This window comes from Lepidochelys kempii, chromosome 3 (assembly GCF_965140285.1).
Source record: "Lepidochelys kempii isolate rLepKem1 chromosome 3, rLepKem1.hap1, whole genome shotgun sequence".
In the NCBI taxonomy this organism is placed as follows: Eukaryota; Metazoa; Chordata; order Testudines; family Cheloniidae; genus Lepidochelys; species Lepidochelys kempii.
In genome coordinates, this window is record NC_136382.1 from 119,963,802 (window position 1) to 119,983,799 (window position 19,998).

The 19,998-nt window shown below is 40.0% G+C and overlaps 1 protein-coding gene across 16 annotated transcripts in view; it reads left to right on the forward strand.

The window, feature by feature from the left end:
• Positions 1–19,998, forward strand: part of ARID1B (AT-rich interaction domain 1B) — a 405,620-nt gene that overhangs the window by 248,892 nt on the left and 136,730 nt on the right. The gene's annotated exons all lie outside the window — the stretch shown is intronic.

Here is a 19,998-nt window from a genome sequence, read left to right on the forward strand (position 1 = left end):
TTTACCATTTATGGTAATGGTAAATTAAGACAAAATGAAAAAGTGAAAGTTAAGTATAATTTTGATCATCATTCCCTTCTCTCCCCATGGTTCTAGAGGCCATCTTAACCTTGCCGTTTTAAAATCATGATGTATGTAAGCTAAATTGGTCAGAAATAATGAAAACTTGTTGTGATTTATTAAAAGTGATGAAAACAACTCTTTTTTAAAAGTGAACCAGGGTTGTTTGTCCTAGAGGGATTGTTGGTTCTGGGCCTGACCAAGAATATCTCCTCTCTAACATGTCTGTGTTTGCTAGCATGAATACAGGATACTATAAGATTTGCACTTTGCTTCCTTTTATTTTGAATTCAGAGGCCAGCTCTAATCCTTTATGATGCACTTATTTTCAAATATATCATGTACTGCTTGTGTCGCTTCTTGTCTTTGCAGATGTGTTGGTCTTTGACCCAAAACTGGTAAATGAACCCTGCAGGGAAATCATTAGAGAATTGGAACAGTTGTGGTGGGGTGATAAGGGTCAAACCATTACCTCCCCATAGGAACTTCTACTTAAATTGGACTTCTTGCTTTTCTGAAAGCAGGTCAAGTGTCAGGGAGGTTGAAGTGGGCAGGTACAAGGCAATATAGATCATGGACACAATACAGTTCTTTAACTTTAGTCTTAAAAAAAACTCTAGACCGGTTGGGGTTGGTCACTTTAGACTAATGATTTTTTTTTTAAATCAGTTAATGTCCTGACAATTCAACAATAGTCAACCATGCTGACAATAATATGCCAGTTTGGGAATCAAACAAAGTTTGTGTTTTCCTAGAATAGTTTGTACTCTCTCTTTTTCATCTTTCTCTGGTTGTTCTCTCCTGTCAAAAAGTGATGAGTCAAATATTACAACAGGAAAAACATCTCAATCACTTTTTATGCTGGAAATATACATCCCATTCTAACCTTCTCCTCTAAGTAGCCCCTTCTGCAAGTGCAGAGAGAATATTTTCTTCGTTTCAGATTATTCAACTATTTCAGTTTAATGACTGGTTCTTTCAAAGTTAAGAAGCCAGTTGGGAAGAGAAAAACCAGGAAAGTTTGTTTTTCTCTTCTAATCTAGGAATAAAAATGAGTTATGGCAGGATGAGATCTGCTAGTTCTAAAATCTTCAAGGTCAAGGTGACTAGAAACAGCTGAGTTCATCAACTACAGATAATATTTTCTTTGTTTAATATATCCATTAGTCTTGAATGCAAACCATGTTTTGATACACTCTGATGAATTTTGTTCCTTCTCTATCCAGCACATTTAAAGTAATATTTTTTTAAATCTGTTTTTGTGCACTTTTAATTGAATTTCAGTTTCCCTCCGTCAGGTGGGGTGGGGTTGTGATGTCACTACAGTTACAGTCTACCAGAGTGTCCCTAGGCTGAAAGCAGCATGGCCCAGAGGCTGGAGTCAATATGGCAACTCTTGGAGTCATGGCAGTGCAGCCTAAATGCCAGAATCAATACCGCAGCCCTTGTGTTCAGGGCAGCGTGGTCTAGCAGACAGAGTCAATTACAGTGGCCCAAGTCAGTATAATGGCCCTCAGGCACAGGGCAGTGCAGCCTAGTGGCCAGAGTCAATACAAAAGCCCACAGGCACAGGGCAGTGTGGCCTAGCGGCCAGTAACTAAGGGGCTGCCACAAGAGGGTTCTAACAGTGGCAGAGTGGTCCACCCCAGGTCAGTGGGGAATCCCACTAAAAACATACTGACCTCACACTTGGTGGGAGATACCACTCGCTCACCCTCCCTGGGTCACTTTCTACCACTCTTTCTGAAGCTGTAGTCCATGGGCCATGAGGGTCTCCAGGCTCCTCAGCGCAGATAATTCCCTGGGTCTCCACTGGTCGCAGATCTCCAGTCCTAATCTCAGGATCTCCGGCTCCCGCAGGCAAGGGCTGTGGCAGCTCTTCAGCTGGAGCCTCTTTCAAAGGTCCTTCCTCTCCAGCAGTCAGCCTATAATGAGCTGGGCTGCTCCCTTTTATACTGAGGCAGCAGTTGGAGCGTGCTCAGAATGGTCTGAGGGGCAGGATTTCGGCACTCCATATCGTGGGGTTAACCCTCTCTTGCCCAGTGGGTGGTATGCACAAACCATCACACTACTAAAAAGGAGCTGGACACAAATCACAGGTAAAAAAGTAAACATTGAGCAAATAAGAAATGCATCATTTACCAATAACTGTAAAATAAATTACAAATCTGAATAAAGGTAAATTAAGCTATATAATTGCTGAAGTGGATATGTACAGATATTATGTATCCTCCTTCTTAGCAAAAAGAAGCACCAAATATAATGTAAAGGCTCTATTTAGTTGCAAATCAACATGCTTTAATGATTACCAACCTATGAGAATCAACTGTTCTTTAGAAAACAACTAAAAAGTACAAATAATAAAAAAATACAGTTAAAATCTATAATTTAAATCAAGGTTTTTTGCTCGCTGATTTAACATATGATTAAAATTGTGATTTACATAGTTTTGATTTAAATCAATCCACCCTGTTTTATACTCTTGAAAACTGCTAAAAAAATGAAATAGCATTGTACAGATTGTACAAAATAATGTTTCCTAATTCTGGATTGAATCTCCAAAGCAGTGCACCCAGGGCAATAGAATCTGGTATGTGCTTCGTATGTTTGGTTTAGAAGTTCTGTAACCATTAAAACAATGATTTTGCAACCAGAAAACATCCAAGTGAGAAAATGTAAAATATTGGAAGTAGTAGATATGAAAACCCCCAAAGCGCTGTGTGGTGTAGTATTAAACTGCGTGTCCAAACATTGGAGAGCAAAAAAGTTTGTGCTAAAAGAAAATTAATTTATTCTGACAAATCTGGAATCTGTATCACTAATATCTAAGTACCAAATTCACCAACATTCACGTCCCTTCATATATACAACAGTCTTTTTCAGGACGAAGTGTCAATCTGTATTCAGACATCTTTGCTTTTTTAATATGCTATGGTACACAAAGGAATAAATACAAATATGCACTGGAGAAAGTAGGCTGAAACCCAATCCCGGCTTTGAAAATAGCTGCTGAATAGCATTCCTAGAGAAGTAGACACATTTTGATCAGTGAAGATAGCACATTGCAAAGTGACTGGTAAATATTACAAAAAAATTAAAATTAAAAGGGGAAAATATAGGTTCTATTTTGCTTTTTGTTCTCAGAAATGCATATACTAAATATCAAAAACAAATCAAAAAGATATCAGGAGCTCAGAATTCAATAAGAAACTATCATATTCAACTGCACAGGGACCCATCATTTAACAAGAACTGTGCTAGATCACAGATGGTATACTTCATGGGTTATGATTTCACAAAACGGGCTGTCTTCACAATTTGGTTCTCTTATATCTCACTCTTGGGAATGTAAAGGTTAGTGCTTGATTCTATAAAATTGTTTATTATGGGCTCTTTGTTTTGTGGCTTCAACAGTCATCTTTTATTTATGTGAGAGGTTTTTTTGTAATTATGTTTACCAATGAGTAAGATAGGAAATTTGAGGTAATGAGGACAGAGTTAAAAACTCGATGCTGTAAAACAGAACCTTGCTTTGGGTCTCCCTGTCCATATTATGCTGTCTGGTTTGATTGTAAGCTCCTCTGGGCAAGGATTAAGTCTTCTTTTGGGCCTACAGCACTGAGCACACTGTTGGCATATAACAAAATAATTAGTTTGTTGTTTCAGCTATAGGATATCTGCCCAGATTGAGTATGTTACATTCTGCAGATAGCAGCAGTGTGTTTATATTATTTCAGTTAGGAATCCAGGTGCAGTAATTGTTAACTCACTATGAGGAAGCTGAGTGTCAGGACTGATGCAGTGCACAAGTTTAAGCCAATGCCAGAAATCAGAGAATTGGGAAAATATTATAAGAGACATTAAAGAGAAGACATTAGAAATAAAGTGACAGCTCAGTTTCAACATTCCAAAGGAGGCATTATGATGTATCCTGTGATTAGACCATACCTATTCTGGCGATTGAGAAAGACAGAAAGGGACCAGCCGAAATCATTATCTTTAATTCCTGCTTCATTCACTTCCAGCAGCTCTTTCCTGTAAAAACAACCTGGAGCTGAGAAGTAAACATTGCTGCTGTTTGCAGAAAGAATTCTATTCCTGTAACACCTCTAGTTTCTTCGGTAACGGAAGTCTACCTAAGAGTCCAAGCAATTTTGAAAATAGCCCCTTGTGTATCAGTCTCTGGAATAGAAAGTATGGCTTGCCTTGACTCTAACTGCTGTCCAGTATTCAGAATACATTTTCTGCACAGTCCAGGTGTGCTTTTACTAAAGGACAATGTGTAGACTGATTTAACACTCTTAAAAGAATTTTCACTCAGAAAATACTGCTCCAGCTTCTGATACTGATAATAATGAATGGTGCTCAATGAAAGGCTGCAACATTGAGAGAAGCAATTCTCTGAACATGATTCCCATCCTAACACCTCAGAACTACCAGCCTAACTTCCTTGGCTGGAAGATGACTGGCTAAAAAGCAAGGAAAGACCATAGTAGATGGAAAATAAAGTTGGTTGTGTGTAGGCCCATCACAACCATCTGTATTTTTTGTCTGAAATTTTTCTTGGAAGCCAATAAAATTTGTATTTTAAAAAGACAAGAAATTTAGAAGAGGATGCCCAGATTCTAGCAGTGATAATGGAGGTTAGGCCTTTAAAGGTTGGCATGTTCTTTTAATAAGTCTGTCCAGAGAAAATAAAGCAATTCACTCGAGTGCTATATAACATTCACAGAAGGGATGTGTATGTCATTCTACAAGTGAGTGATTGCGTTCTTTACCTCTTCTCTTTTGTTAGAATGGGTGTGATTGAGCAACATCCTTCCTGTTGCATCCCTGAAGTTCCCATGGTAGTAGGGAATATTAATAAACTGTGGCTATATCCCAACCCTTGAATCACTGATGACTGGCATCAAATCTATCTAGTTTCTTTTTAAAACGTTATTTTAAAGGAACTTTCCCTAAGGACGTGAGCTTGTGAGGTTTTTCTAAGTCCTTACAGCTCTACTCCAGCACAGTGAATAGGGCTAAATAAAATTATGTTGCTTGTCTCTGATTTTGATCTAATTTTCTGGGAAATATCTCCACACACCTTGAAAGCAATGCAAATGCATCACACTAAGCTTACCAAATCACTGGTTTCTTTTGTGTGGGAAGGTCTCCAGCCTTCCCAAAATCTCTCCTTTGCTGCAAAAGGAATGGAGTGTCCACCTTACGTTTTTCCCATCTCCTTTAGTCGCGCAGTGGCTGGTACCTGAGGTTTCAAGAGCTTTCCCCCTTTTTTCTCCTACTGATATATCCCCAATACTTTTGGTACCTTCTTCCTCTTTTTTTTCCCCCCAACTCTGCAACAAAAGAAAGTTAAGACTAAATGTCATTTTATAATTGCAGTAATGATCACCCAGCTGTGCTTTCCTGGTATTATAGTGCGCGTCAGGATCAGTTTGGGAGCTCAGCTTCATTTCCTGCCCAGATGTAATACTGTTGTTATAGTAAGAAAGTACAGTTTCTTGTTCATTATGGCTGAAGTCTGACAGAGGCCTGTGAGAGATAATGAAGGCTTGGGTAAAAACGATGTTAAGGGTCTGGGCTTTGCCTAAGCTTTCAATCAGTCTTGTATGTATATGCGTGGGAGTGTGTGTGTTTGCACGTATATGTGTATATACAGGTTTTTTTACAGGTGTTTTTCTTTGAGTTAAGAAACGTTTTCTTTATTTATGAGTATGTGAAATTCTGAGGAGGAGCTCTTACACTTAAATGAACCTGTGAGCAGCCCATAGAAAAGCTAGTGCCCACAGCGCTAATAATGAGAACTGACAAGGCAATCCTGCTGTGTTTATTTATGACCTTCTGCCTTTGTTAGCTCTTGTGAGAAATTCCTTTCTAACCATAACAATATTGCTAGAGTTTGGCACTGTGCTGAGAAATCCCATGGAGCCCTGAGGCCCACTAACTGGCAAGGGTTCAGCTCATAACAGATTGGCATGATTGTTACCGTTTTAACATACCAGTATTTAGTTCTTTATTTACTCCTTTACCTAATTCATAAGTCTGCTTTGTTACCTTAACATGCTTGTTTATTTTGAAAAAGCACCCTTCAGAATTTGTGGGGGAGGCCTGGAGGAAGCCAGCTTCATTCTTGCTATTTTTTGTAATCTTATCCAGTGAATAACTCAGGGAAGTGTGATGGTGACAAAGTTAGGTTTGATGGTTCCACGGTCAGAGCTTTTTGTAGTCACAAGGCAACTAGCATAAAAAGAGGGATGGACAACAATAGAGAAATTGTGCCTTATTTGTACAGATCTAATCCCTTCAACCTTACAGACCATCAAGGGGCTAGTACAGACACTCAAGCAACACCTTTATAAAACTACTGTGTACCAAATACTCACAGCTAGGTCATAAAATGCAGTACAACTTTAATAGAATTGGCTGAATACAGTGTTTTCTTCTTCACTTGCAAATGTTCTATACTGAAACACCTTCCGTTTCTCTCAGGGCATAATTATTTTTCTTTCATTGTAATATAGTTGAGTACTCCTCCTCTCCGCAGACCCCTCCCCAACCCAAGATAACGTTTAGAGACACAAGCTCATTGGAAACATTATCTGGAAGAGTTTGGGGTGCTTTCTGTTCTTTGTGATAAGAAGAAACAGCTGCAACTTTCAAGAGTCCTATTTCGCTAGGGCAGTCAAAGACAAACAAAAGGTTTTTCCTCATGATTGTTTGTTTATTAAAATTCGGATCATTGTGAATGCTGTATTTTTACTTCTGTGTACTGTATATTTCTTTTTGGCTTAAGGCTCTTCAACTATGAATCTGTATTTCTACTTTCCTCTCTCTAATTGGGATCAAGGAGCACATGCAAACTTTGAAGCTCTCGTACAGAGGTTAGGTGAACACCCTCTGTGATGGGACAGACATAATTTCTGTTATAACTCTGAATATTTCCGCCACGTTGCTGCCATCATTTTGTTTGGCTAAAATGTGGTTGGGAAGAGCACACTATGCAGTTTTAAAGGTGGTCTTTTTGTGACCATTGCCTTTTTTGATTTTTTTGTAAAGGTGTAAGTGATTAAAGGAAGCGTCACAACACATCCCTTCTGTTAGTCTATTCATGATGCTGTTTAAAATCTGAGTCCTCGGACATTTGTATAGGATTTCAGAAACCATTTAAAACTTGCATGGGAATGTCAAAGGCTTATGAATTTTACACAAATTCACTGTAAGCACGTTATATCAAAGTACCAAATTGTCCTTGTAGCTAAATGATTTTATACATTATATCATAACCCAGATAGTCCTGAAGAAATGAATATTTGTTATATGGAGACGTTTCAGGATTCTGGTTGATTAAGGTAGGTGGCATTATTTGCCATTTGCGAGAAGAGATCTGAAAGTTTATTTTCTGCTGTTTGTTATTATTGTGTTTGATTTGACACTCGCTCTTTCTCCAGTTTACTTAATAATGAAAGGTTGGGAGGGTCTGAATGAGCAGCTTTTGAACCATAATACTTTGACTTTGCTGTTAGTGCCCCATAAACTCCTTTTAACATCAGAAAGTAGGTATGTGTGTGTGTGTGTGTGTTTGTGTTTGAAGCAGAGTGTAATTAAAACTATCTCAGCCCTTGATTGTTTGCACTTTGATTATCAGTCTTTCAACTGCACACTCAATTGGGATCACACGCTGGAGTCACAAAAATGAAGAAAAACAAAAGGGGGAAATCTTGCATGAAGATGAAAGCAGAAACGTTAATTGATGGTAGCCATTCGTTTAAGATTTAGGGTTGATTCTTCTGTGACTATCAAGAAAGAATTGTGAACCCTGCACTAGTGTTGCAGCCGCCATCTATCCCTTGCCCCTCTCTAGCACTCAGTGTATAAAGAGAATGGCATTTTGCTAATTATCTTTGTGTTTATATAGTTCTCTGATACATTTTTGTTATTCAGTTTCCTGGAAAACTGTCCACTTCCTGTTAGTTTTCCGGCATATTTTTCCATCTAATGTCTCCGTATAAATCAAGAGTTGAAGATGACAACTTTTAAAAAACCCAAAACAAAAGGTGGGCCCATATCATGCCTTCTGATTCAGTTCATATTGAAATCAGTGATGTTTGTATCTGTGTATTTACATTGCAAGATTAGTCCACATTCTTTCTTAACATACTCCATTCACTCTTGCCAAATTCACCTCTCTAGTAAACAACCATGGCATGTTTACTGGCACTCACCCTGAATCTGACCTCTCTCCTTAACGTGGCCATAGCTGACAATCCAATGGTATGGTTGAGCAAATCATTGGAGCTGCTATCACTGTAAGGTATTCAGTGAATGTGTTGGGTGGTTGACTTATTTTATCAAATTGTAGAATAAGTGACACCGCATACTTGAGCAATACTAAGAAGAGATCAATAATATGATCCCATAGCAATAGATAGGCAGACTGTGAAGAGCTACAAAGGCATCTCACAAAACTGGGTGACTGAGTGACAAAATGGCCAATGAAATTCAGCATTGATAAGTGCAAAGTAATGCACATTGCAAAACATTATCCCAACTATACATACAAAATAATGGGTTCTAAATTAGCTGTTACCACTCAAGAAAGAGATCTTTGAGTCACTGTGGATAGTTCTCTGAAAACATCTGCTCAATGTGCAGCAGCAGTGAAAAAAAGCGAACAGAACATTAAGAACCATTAGGAAAGGGATAGTTAATAAAACAGAAAATGTCATAATGCAACTATATAAATCTGTGGTACGCCCACACCTTGAATACTGAGTGCAGTTCTGGTCACCCCATCTCTAAAAAGATATACTAGAAATGGAAAAGGTACAGAGAGGGGAAAGAAAATGATTAGGTGTCTGGAACAGCTTCCATATGAGGAGAGATTAAGAAGGCTGGTACTGTTCAGCTTAGATATACATATGATATGATAGAGCTCTATAAAATCATGAATGGTGTGGAGAAAGTGAATAGAGGAGTGTTATTTACCCCTTTACATAACACAAGAATGAAGGGTCACCTGATAAAATTAATAGGCAGCAGGTTTAAAACAAACAAAAGGAAGTACTTCTTCACACAATGTACAGTCAACTTGTGGAACTTGTTGCCAGGGGATGTTGTGAAGGCAGGAAGTATAACTGGGTTCAAAAAAGATTTAGATAAGTTCATGGGGATAGGTCCATCAATGGCTATTTGCCAAGATGGTCAGGAATGCAACCCCTTGCTCCAAGTATCCCTAAACCTCCAACTGTCAGAAGCTGGGATTGGATGACAGGAGACAGATCACTCAAAATTGCCTTGTTCTGTTCATTTTCTTTGAAGCATCTGACACTGACACCTGTCAGAGATAGGATACTGGGCTGACCCAATATGGCCATTCTTATGTTCTTATTTTATTACATGGTTTTGTGATGCCAAGTTCCATGTACCCATGAGGTAGAAATGAAAGCAGAAAAGAATAGCTTGGAGTGGCTAGTGGCTGCTTGATCCTTCCATGGGCATCTGACCTAAAAGTTTACTGCAAGAGGGAGGCAAGATGGTGCCTATAAGATAATTGCATTAGGGGTTGAGAAGATTCAGATTTCCCCACCCACTCAGCCCCTCTACTGTGTGGCCCTTGTGGATTGGTCTGCTTCTTCCTTGGGGAAGAATTGACCAGCATGGACTAGAGAGATGGCTGCTATCCCAACTGGCTGCAAAGAAGGCTGCTCTTGAATTTCTTATACCCATCATTGTTCTTGGGAAGTTTGTGAAGTCCTCCTTCATTTCTTAAACAGGGCTCTCTCCCCAGATCCTGAATTTCTTACCAAAACACTTCAAAGAGAATAAGTCCTTCTCCCATATACCTGCATTGTGCAAAGTTACCTTCCCCTCTCTTTGGGGTTCTCAGAAGATATGGATGATTCTTTCCCTCTGAAAAGTCTTTTCTTGTCTTGGGGCAGCTGATGAGCTCTCAGAAAAACTTCTGGAATGTTAAATGTCCACAGTGGTTTTAGAAAATCAAATCAGCGGCACTGCTATGGGTACCCGCATGGCCCCACAGTATGCCAACATTTTTATGGCTGACTTAGAACAACGCTTCCTCAGCTGTCATCCCCTAATGCCCCTACTCTACTTGCGCTACGTTGATGACATCTTCATCATCTGGACCCAGGGAAAAGAAGGCCTTGAGGAGTTCCACCATGATTTCAAAAATTTCCATCCCACCATCAACCTCAGCCTGGACCAGTCCGCACAAGAGATCCACTTCCTGGATACTATGGTGCTAATAAGCGATGGTCACATAAACACCACCCTATACCGGAAACCTCCTAACCGCTATTCCTACCTGCATGCCTCCAGCTTTCACCCAGATCACACCACATGATCCGTTGTCTACAGCCAACTCTACGATACAACCACATTTGCTCCAACCCCTCAGACAGAGACAAACACCTACAAGATCTCTCTCAAGCATTCTTACAACTACAATACCCACCTGCTAAAGTGAAGAAACAGATTGACAGATCCAGAAGTCACCTACTACAGGACAGGCCCAACCAAGAAAATAACAGAATGCCACTAGCCATCACCTTCAACCCCCAACTAAAACCTCTCCAGTGCATCATCAAGGATCTACAACCTATCCTGAAGGACGACCCATCACTCTCACAGGTCTTGGGAGACAGGCCGGTCTATGCTTACAGACAGCCCCCCAACCTGAAGCAAATACTCACCAGCAACCACACAACACAGAACCACTAACCCAGGAACCTATCCTTGCAACAAAGCCCGTTGCCAACTGTGTCCACATATCTATTCAGGGGACACCATCATAGGGCCTAATCACATCAGCCACAGTATCCGAGGCTCCTTCACCTGCACGTCCACCAATGTGATATATGCCATCATGTGCCAGCAATGCCCCTCTGCCATGTACATTGGTCAAACTGGACAGTCTCTACGTAAAAGAATCAATGGACACAAATCAGACGTCAAGAGTTATAACATTCAAAAACCAGTCGGAGAACACTTTAATCTCTCTGGTCACTCGATTAGAGACCTAAAAGTGGCAATACTTCAACAAAAAAACTTCAGAAACAGACTCCAATGAGAGACTGCTGAATTGGAATTAATTTGCAAAGTGGATATAATTAACTTAGGCTTGAATAGAGACTGGGAGTGGATGGGTCATTACACAAAGTAAAACTATTTCCCCATGTTTATTGCCACCCCCCCGCCCCCCGTTCCTCAGACGTTCTTGTCAACTGCTGGAAATGGCCCACCTTGATTATTGCTACAAAAGGTTTTCTCTCCCCCCACCCCCCTCTCCTGCTGGTATTAGCTCATCTTAAGTGATCGCTCTCCTTACAGTGTATATGGTAACACCCATTGTTTCATGTTCTCTGTGTATATAAATCTCCCCACTGTATTTTCCACTGAATGCATCCGATGAAGTGAGCTGTAGCTCACAAAAGCTTATGCTCAAATAAATTGGTTAGTCTCTAAGGTGCCACAAGTCCTCCTTTTCTTTTTGCGAATACAGACTAACACGGCTGCTACTCTGAAACCAGAAAAAATGAAGCAAAGCTTTTGACACGGTCTCCCACAGTATTCTTGCCAGCAAGTTAAAGAAAAATGGGCTGGATGAATGGACTATAAGGTGGATAGAAAGTTGGCTAGCTTGTCGGGCTCAACGGGTAGTGATCAATGGCTCCATGTCTAGTTGGCTGCCAGTATCAAGTGGAGTGCCCCAAGGGTCAGTCCTGGGGCCCGTTTTGTTCAATATCTTCATAAATGATCTGGAGGATGGTGTGGATTGCACCCTCAGCAAGTTTGCAGATGACACTAAACTGGGAGGAGAGGTAGATACGCTAGTGGGTAGGGATAGGATACAGAGGACCCTAGACAAAGTAGAGGATTGGGCCAAAAGAAATCTGATGAGGTTCAACAAGGACAAGTGCAGAGTCCTGCACTTAGGACGGAAGAACCCCATGCACCGCTACAGACTAGGGACCGAATGGCTCAGCAGCAGTTCTGCAGAAAAGGACCTAGGGGTTGCAATGGACGAGAAGCTGGATATGAGTCAACAGTGTGCCCTTGTTGCCAAGAAGGCCAATGGCATTTTGGGATATATATGTAGGGGCATTGCCAGCAGCTCGAGGGACATGATCGTTCCCCTCTATTCGACATTGGTGAGGCCTCATCTGGAGTACTGTGTCCAGTTTTGGGCCCCACACTACAAGAAGGATGTGGAAAAATTGGAAAGAGTCCATCGGAGGGCAACAAAAATGATTAGGGGACTGGAACACATGACTTATGAGGAGAGGCTGAGAGAACTGGGATTGTTTAGTCTGCGGAAGAGAAGAATGAGGGGGGATTTGATTGCTGCTTTCAACTACCTGAAAGGGGGTTCCAAAGAGGATGGATCTAGACTGTTCTCAGTGGTAGCTGATGACAGAACGAGGAGTAATGGTCTCAAGTTGCAGTGGGGGAGGTTTAGGTTTAGGTTGGATATTAGGAAAAACTTTTTCACTAGGAGGGTGGTGAAACACTGGAATGCGTTACCCAGGGAGGTGGTGGAATCTCCTTCCTTAGATATTTTTAAGGTCAGGCTTGACAAAGCCCTGGCTGGGATGATTTAGTTGGGGATTGGTCCTGCTTTGAGCAGGGGGTTGGACTAGATGACCTCCTGAGGTCCCTTCCAGGCCTGATATTCTATGATTCTATGATGTGATGCTAAGCTTGTCTTTAATGGAAGATATTTTATATATTATAAATGGTCTGTGTTTGTGGAGGGAGAACAACTCTGAGAGAACTGAATGAAAAATAGTGTCAAAACAACTAAGTTTTAGTAGATTGCTCTTGTACAAATACAACTTTTCTGTCTTCCCAGTGGATTTAGGGCAATTTGTTTTTTAAAGAATGCTGGTAATTTATTTGCTGTTGCTACAGGACTTGCTGGGTGAAAATATTTCATTGCTGGAATACTAAAGAAACAAATGGCTCCTAAGGGTTTGTGGCTTTTTGTTTAAATTTTTATTTTCAGAATTTCTACGTGCTAAGCATTCCATTTTGGAGATAAACAGGAAAGTTTGTACCTTGAGAGATGTTGTATTGTTTTTCTGCTCTAAAGATTTATTGTTTACTTTCAGTATCAAAAAGTGCAGCTGGAAGACAAGCCCTAAATTGTACCAGTTTACAGTTCTTGTTAGACTTTATCAATTTGCTTTGAGAGCAGTGGGTCATTAGTATTTATCATTTCATAAAGCTGATGTTTGTAAAATATCAACTTTTTTCATGCCATTGGGAGGGTTTCTTGATGCTCCTGGAGACTTCAGGAGGTCCCTTCCCATTAACTATCAGAGAATTATGGATCACATTCTGAGTGGTACTAAATACCATCACTGAGGTGTACAGTTGGCCATATTTCCATGTGGTTTTTTGAAACTATAATGTAATTTTAGTAGATTTGATTGTCATAAAGCTCTCTTCCCTGTCAATCTGTTGCCAACACAACCATATAGGACTACCTTCTTGACCACTGAAAATGGTTGAAATTATAAAATCATTACATTCATTCCCGCAGCCTCTTGTTTTTCCCAACTTGTGGCTAGTGGACTAGATATTGGTGTATCAGATTCTATTTGGGTTGTTATGAAATTGGTCAGTTTTTTTTCATCTCTAAATTTGCAGAATTCACAGATCTGCACAGCAGTAACATCTTACCCCATTTTAAAAAATGTAGAAAAAGAACAGCCTGTCAACATGTATTTCAAATACTGTAGTCCTTATGACACTGAGGAATTTGCTAGGACTAAATCCTAGGAAATAAATGACTCCTTTAAATCATAAAATCTAGAGGATTAAGCAGCTATGGTTCAGCTTTATCTACAAATAGGAATTACAGTGAACTTACTACTGCAGACTTTTTTTCCTGGTCACCTAAATATACTGAACCAGGATTATTAAAAATATTTATAAAATAAAAGACATCTTAAAAACACAGAAACTTTGCACAATAATCAGGTGTATTATTGAAGGCTTCTTTTCCTTTGAAAAATCAGGAATTGGCCACTGCTCTAGGCAGGATGGGCTAGTGTAGGGGTCAGCAACATTTGAGAAGTGGCGTGCCAAGTCTTCATTAATTTAAGGTTTTACATGCCAGTAATAAATTTTATATTTACAGGGGTCCCCTGATGGAACCCCAGACTGGCAGCGGGCTGAGCGGTGCTGGCAGCCGGAACCCCGGCGGCAGGGGCCGGTGGCTGGAACCCCAGACCGGCAGCACAGGCATCAGATGGAACCCCAGACGGGCACCGCGCTGAGCCGCTCAGCCCGCTGCCAGTCTGGGGTTCCGTCTGCCAGCCGGTGTCCCGGCCGCTGGCCCCGCTCAGCCCGCTGCTGACCCGGGGTTCTGTCCATCCAGGCTCGCAGCAGGCTGAGTGGGGTGGGCGGCTGGGACCCTGGCTGCAGCAGAGTGCCACTAAAAATCAGCTCTCGTGCCGCCTTTGGCACACGTGCCACCTGTTGCCAACCCCGGGCTAGTGAAATCTTGTTTCCCTAAATAACCAAAATGTGGCCTCAATCTGTGTAGGCTTTCCGTAGGGCTGTGCAGAGTACTGTTGGTGTCATTAGGGCTCCACACAGGTGGTCTACCTATGTGGGTCAGGTTGCAGGTTCAGGACCCATAGTTTGGAAACTAATATGTATACTAGTTTTGTTCGGACTTTGCATTTGATCAGTTTAGAATCCCTTTATGTTTACTGCCTGGAAATGTTCCCATCAGGTGGAAACCTTGGATAAAATCCTGGCTCCATTGAAGTCAATGGCAAACCTCATATGGACTTCAATGGTACCATGATTTTACCCTTAGTAAAGGGAATCCTTCCTGTTAAAATGGAAGCTGAATCCTGTGCAGGTACTTAGACTTCGCATAGGTTATAGTCACTGCTGACGTCAAAGACAGGGGATTATCAATTCTAAACAAAAACAAGTCATAGCATTGATTTTTTATTTTATTTATTTATTTTTTTTTTAAGAATTTGCTCACGCATGTTCCTGATTGCTGAAGTTAATACTGGACTTTTGGGGGGGAGGAATGATTTTGCGTTTTTTGGAATCTGTTCAGCATAACTTTTCAAAAATAGTATTTGACCCTACAAGAACAAAGCAGGATGTCTGAGAGCACAGTTCAGTATTTGGGGTAGTTTAGGACAGTGGTTCTCAACCAGGGGCACATGTACACCTTGGGGTACATAGAGGTCTTCTGGGGATACATCAACTCAGTATTTGCCTAGTTTTACAACAGGCTACATATAAAGTACTAAGCGAAGTCAGTACAAACTAAAATTTCATGTTGACACTGACTTGTTTATACTGCTCTATATACTGTATGCTGAAATGTAAGTACAATATTTATATTCCAATTGATTTATTGTATAATTCTATAGTAAAAATGAGACGTAAGCAATTTTTCAGTAAGAGTGTGCTGACACACTTTTGTATTTTTATGTCTGATTTTGTAAGCAAGTAGTTTTTAAGTGAGGTGAAACTTGTGGAACACAAGACAAATCAGACTTCTGAAAGGGATACGGTACTGTACTCTGGAAAGGTTGAGAGCCACTGGTTTAGGAAACCCCGGAGGTTTATAGACTGAAGGAAATGGGTTTCCCTAGTAAATGGTCCACATTTCACACCACTTTGTTTACTGTCACTAAAATTAGTGCAAGAAGCTAAAATTTTGCACAAAGCGAGCTACTTTGGTTTAGAAGCTTTCATGAATAGCTTAGTGTGTACAGGTACAGTTTTGACAGTAAAAATGAGAATGAATGTGTAATAAGTGGAATGAAATGAAACTGTCTGGAATACCATGACTAACCATATGTGAAGAGTGTCTTTAACCAAACATTAATTTAGCAAAGCTCAGGTTTGTCCTGCACACGAATTTAGCATAGAACAGATTCCCTGTCATGGTAGAATTTTCTGAGACAGAAAGTTGGTGAATCAGGCTTCCTACCAGAGACCTAGGGCTTTCTCAAAGAAAGTATTTGTAATGGAAGTGATCGTGGTTGCTTTGCCTCAAATGAACCTTGAATTAACAACATTTGTAGAAGGTTCCTTGTCTTTTGGCCATGAGTGTGTTACTTGGGCAAGGAGCCACCCTGATAATGTTGAAAGCCACTTGTACAAAGAGATTATAACAGCCTCACTTTTAAAGAAGTAGGTTGGCTGATTTTGTTTCTCCAGTTATGGTGAGTGGAGAGGTACAGGTGGGAAGTATTCTGTGTGTCTTGTCAGGTAAGATTTTAAGGGATGCACATTTTTGACATGGTTGGATAAGGATTACAACATATATAGTTAGGATAGAAGATACCTGCTCGGGGAGCCAGGATTAGTACATGAAAGATTTTTCCTCATGTTCTCCATCATTCCTGTGTCTGTGTATTTTTCCAGTTGCACAGGAAATCTGAGGCTGTTAGCTCACTTGCTGTCTAGACAATGTGACCAGCGGGGCCTTTGGAAGACTTCTTGAAACACACTATTATAGGCTGCTTTGTGATGAAAAGAGGTCTTACAAATATCTTGAAATTTAAACAGAGCTATTGTGGCGCTTTTCTTTGTGTGTTTGTCAGCCAAATCATTGGCTCAAAGTTAATCTCAGTTACAGAGCATATTGTTCGTAAACCCCTCTAGTTCCAAAACAATAGTGAAGTGTGCGTATCTACTTGTGTATGTTATATATGGATCTATATTTACATATATTTTATATAAACACACACACATATTATATATATATACATAGATAGATATGATTTTACTTTTAAATTTGTTGAGGGGGGGTATATTATGTAGCATTTTATCTTTTATCTTTAATACTACTCGAAGACTGCAAGAAGGCCTGAGTTTATTAACTGTGGCTTCAGTCTCAGACCAGCCTGAGCCCAAAAATCTACACTGCAATTTTACAGCCTCGGGGCCTGAGCCCGAGTCAGCTGACAGGTGTTTAATTGCAGCATAGGCATACCTTATGTGATGTGTTTTTACTGTTGAGCTGAGAATGTCCTAATGCTGTCAAACTAATTGTGTTTAGAATGTTGCTTGCTTCCAGGATCATCATCAAGTTATTGCATTCTCATTTTTGTTGTTGGGTTTTTATATTTTTCAGCTCTAAGAATATTCCTTGAGTGAGAAGGATTATTACATATGTGTTTTGTTGTTTCCCCTGTTCTTCACTGATGAGTAACCTTAAGTTTCCTTGCTCCGAATGAGTAGTTTATTTCCTACACCTTTCCCTGCTCGCTGTGTTACAATTGTGGATCAGAATCAAGAATGTTTTTCCTGTCAAAGTCTGATAAGATCATACCACCGGGAAAACATGTCATAATCCTAAACACAATGTGATCCTGTTCATTACAACTCTTGTACTTGTCACGTGGACCAGAATAAAGGTGGTATATAGGTGGAAGGTGAAGGGAAAAGGGAAGATAGTCTTACCTAAGAGGTATAAATCCTGCACATTGACACCTAGGTTTCTAATCAAGTTTTATTTAGAAACTAGCTTTGAGAACTGGTTGGGATGTCCTGAATAATACAGATACAGACATAGATAATGTAGCATTTTGGTATGATTTGGTAGCAGAAGATATACCAAATTGTATTTCATCCTTTATTTTTCTTTAGACCTGGCACCACATTTTAAAACTAAAGTAAACTGTAGATAACACTAATAAGATTATGCTACAAGAATCAAATCTGTGTAGCAAAAGATTTTTGGCAAGAGTAGGTTTGTTGTGTTTTATTCCAGGAAATCAGAGCCTTACAGATGAAGTCTCTGAAAAAGAGGTAGAATTTAAGGCATGCCTTGGGGTATGGGGACCTCAGCCCCTTAAAAGAATCCTTGCAATTACCTAACCTGCCAGCATTCCAACAAGATAAATGGAACCACTGTAGCTTGAAGGTGCCTTGGTTTGAATGAGATGCAGTAAGGTCTCTCTGTTCTTTACAGGCATCGTAGATCTGATAGTACTTATAAAAGAATAGAGTTGGTGCCCTGCTGACTAAATTGTCCTCTAGAGAAGTATTAGTTACAGAGCTTCTTTGTTAACTAGGCTGCATGCTTAAACCACTTTGGTAACTCTTATTAGCAGGTTTCTAAATAGCTTTGCATATGGATAAGTTAAGCGGATGTGTGTGTGTGTGTGTAAGTGTATTTATATAATTTACATATAAAACTGTATGTGCACACATAGTGTGTATATAAATGCCTGTATTGTGGAAATTGCATATTACTTTATTACTGTTCTGTTACTTGGACGAACAGTAAACATTAAAATGATGCTGACATGAGAACAATAAGAAGACCTCTGCTCTTACGGTCTGTATGCATCCGATGAAGTGAGCTGTAGCTCACGAAAGCTTATACTCTAATAAATTTGTTAGTCTCTAAGGTGCCACAAGTACTCCTTTTCTTTTTATGGATACAGACTAACACGGCTGCTACTCTGAAACCTGTCTGGATATTGCATGCATTCCCTTCTCTATATAATTTCCTCATGTACCTTTTTTTTTTTATAACAAGGCTTTACCTGTTCTTGCATTGCATGTAATGGGGGCGGGGGCAGGAGGCGGTCACAAGGTACATATATTTATGTATATATATTTCTCTAAAAAAGCAATTATCAAATTAAAAGAAAAAAAAAACAGACAACTCCATGGCAAGTTAATGAAGTATGGATGGCTGGTTTGTGTTTCCTCTTTGCCTGTAACCTGGAGAGCTCTGTGGATAATGTAAGTCTATTCACTCTTGTGAGAAAGCTTACATGTTTATCTGTTTTCTTGCTTGGCAAGACACACTGTTGCTATGATAACAACCCCTGACAGTGTGGCTAAATGAATGGCGAGGTGTGCATGTACAATATCCAGCCCTGTAAGGAAATCCTGCAGTTTGTTCAGTGTGTGGATCATGATGTACGGGAGGCGGGTCAGTCGCATCAGGCTGAAGTAGTGTGCAGTGCAGTTGAAGCCTGTCTGTTGTTTGCACGCTCTCTCTCTGGACATAGTTTAGCTCTTTAAGCAAAGTGGCATCACGTGAGAGCCCCTCCCCACCTTTTGCTTTTATGAATGAGCTGCATCAGGTTTGTGAGGAAATCCCTTGAAGGCATGCACTTGAGGAACTGCCTGGGACTTGTCACTCATTCCTCCCCCGTGGGGGATTAAGAGAATGAAAAGTCGTAATGCGACCTGATGGAAAAAATGAACTTCACTTGTGTCCCCTGCCTTCTTCCCCCCCCCCCTCCCCCCAGCAAGCCAAAGATAAATTGTGATATTACGGTGAACTCTCAAGTTTTGTCTTGATCCCTGAACTACAAATCATTTTATCATGCACAGTATTAACGCTTAATGCATTTTTTTTTTCAAATTCCTCTTGGCTTCATGAAACAAGTGATCTTCAGCCCAAAAATGTTATCGAGTTTGAGCTGTTGTCTGGGCGAAATGGCCTCTAAACACAGAGTTGTGTATGTGTATATCTTTTACCCCTTGGGTACACAGGATCTGTATTCTTTGGGAACTGCTTCTATTCTGCTAGATTCTGTTTTCAGTTTTTATTATGTGTTTTTCAGCAGCATTTGTTTTATCAGCAGTTTCTGCTACATTTGTTACACATTACGACAGTAATCATTTGCTTCTGTTTAAGGGTGAGCTATATTATGCATGGAAAAGCAGTAATTACTTACCTATTTGTCAAATATATTCCCGTTTAAAAATCTCTATAATTATTCTATACTGTATGAAATACCTTCATTACTTGCTTACACTTTGTACAGACATTAATAGTTTTTAGAACAGACAGAACAAAACCAGTTTATTGCCAATTACACTATTATACTGCTATTTTCAGGGGGTTGCAACTTTACTATAAAAATCAGTGCAGTGTTGACATACAGGGTCAGATGA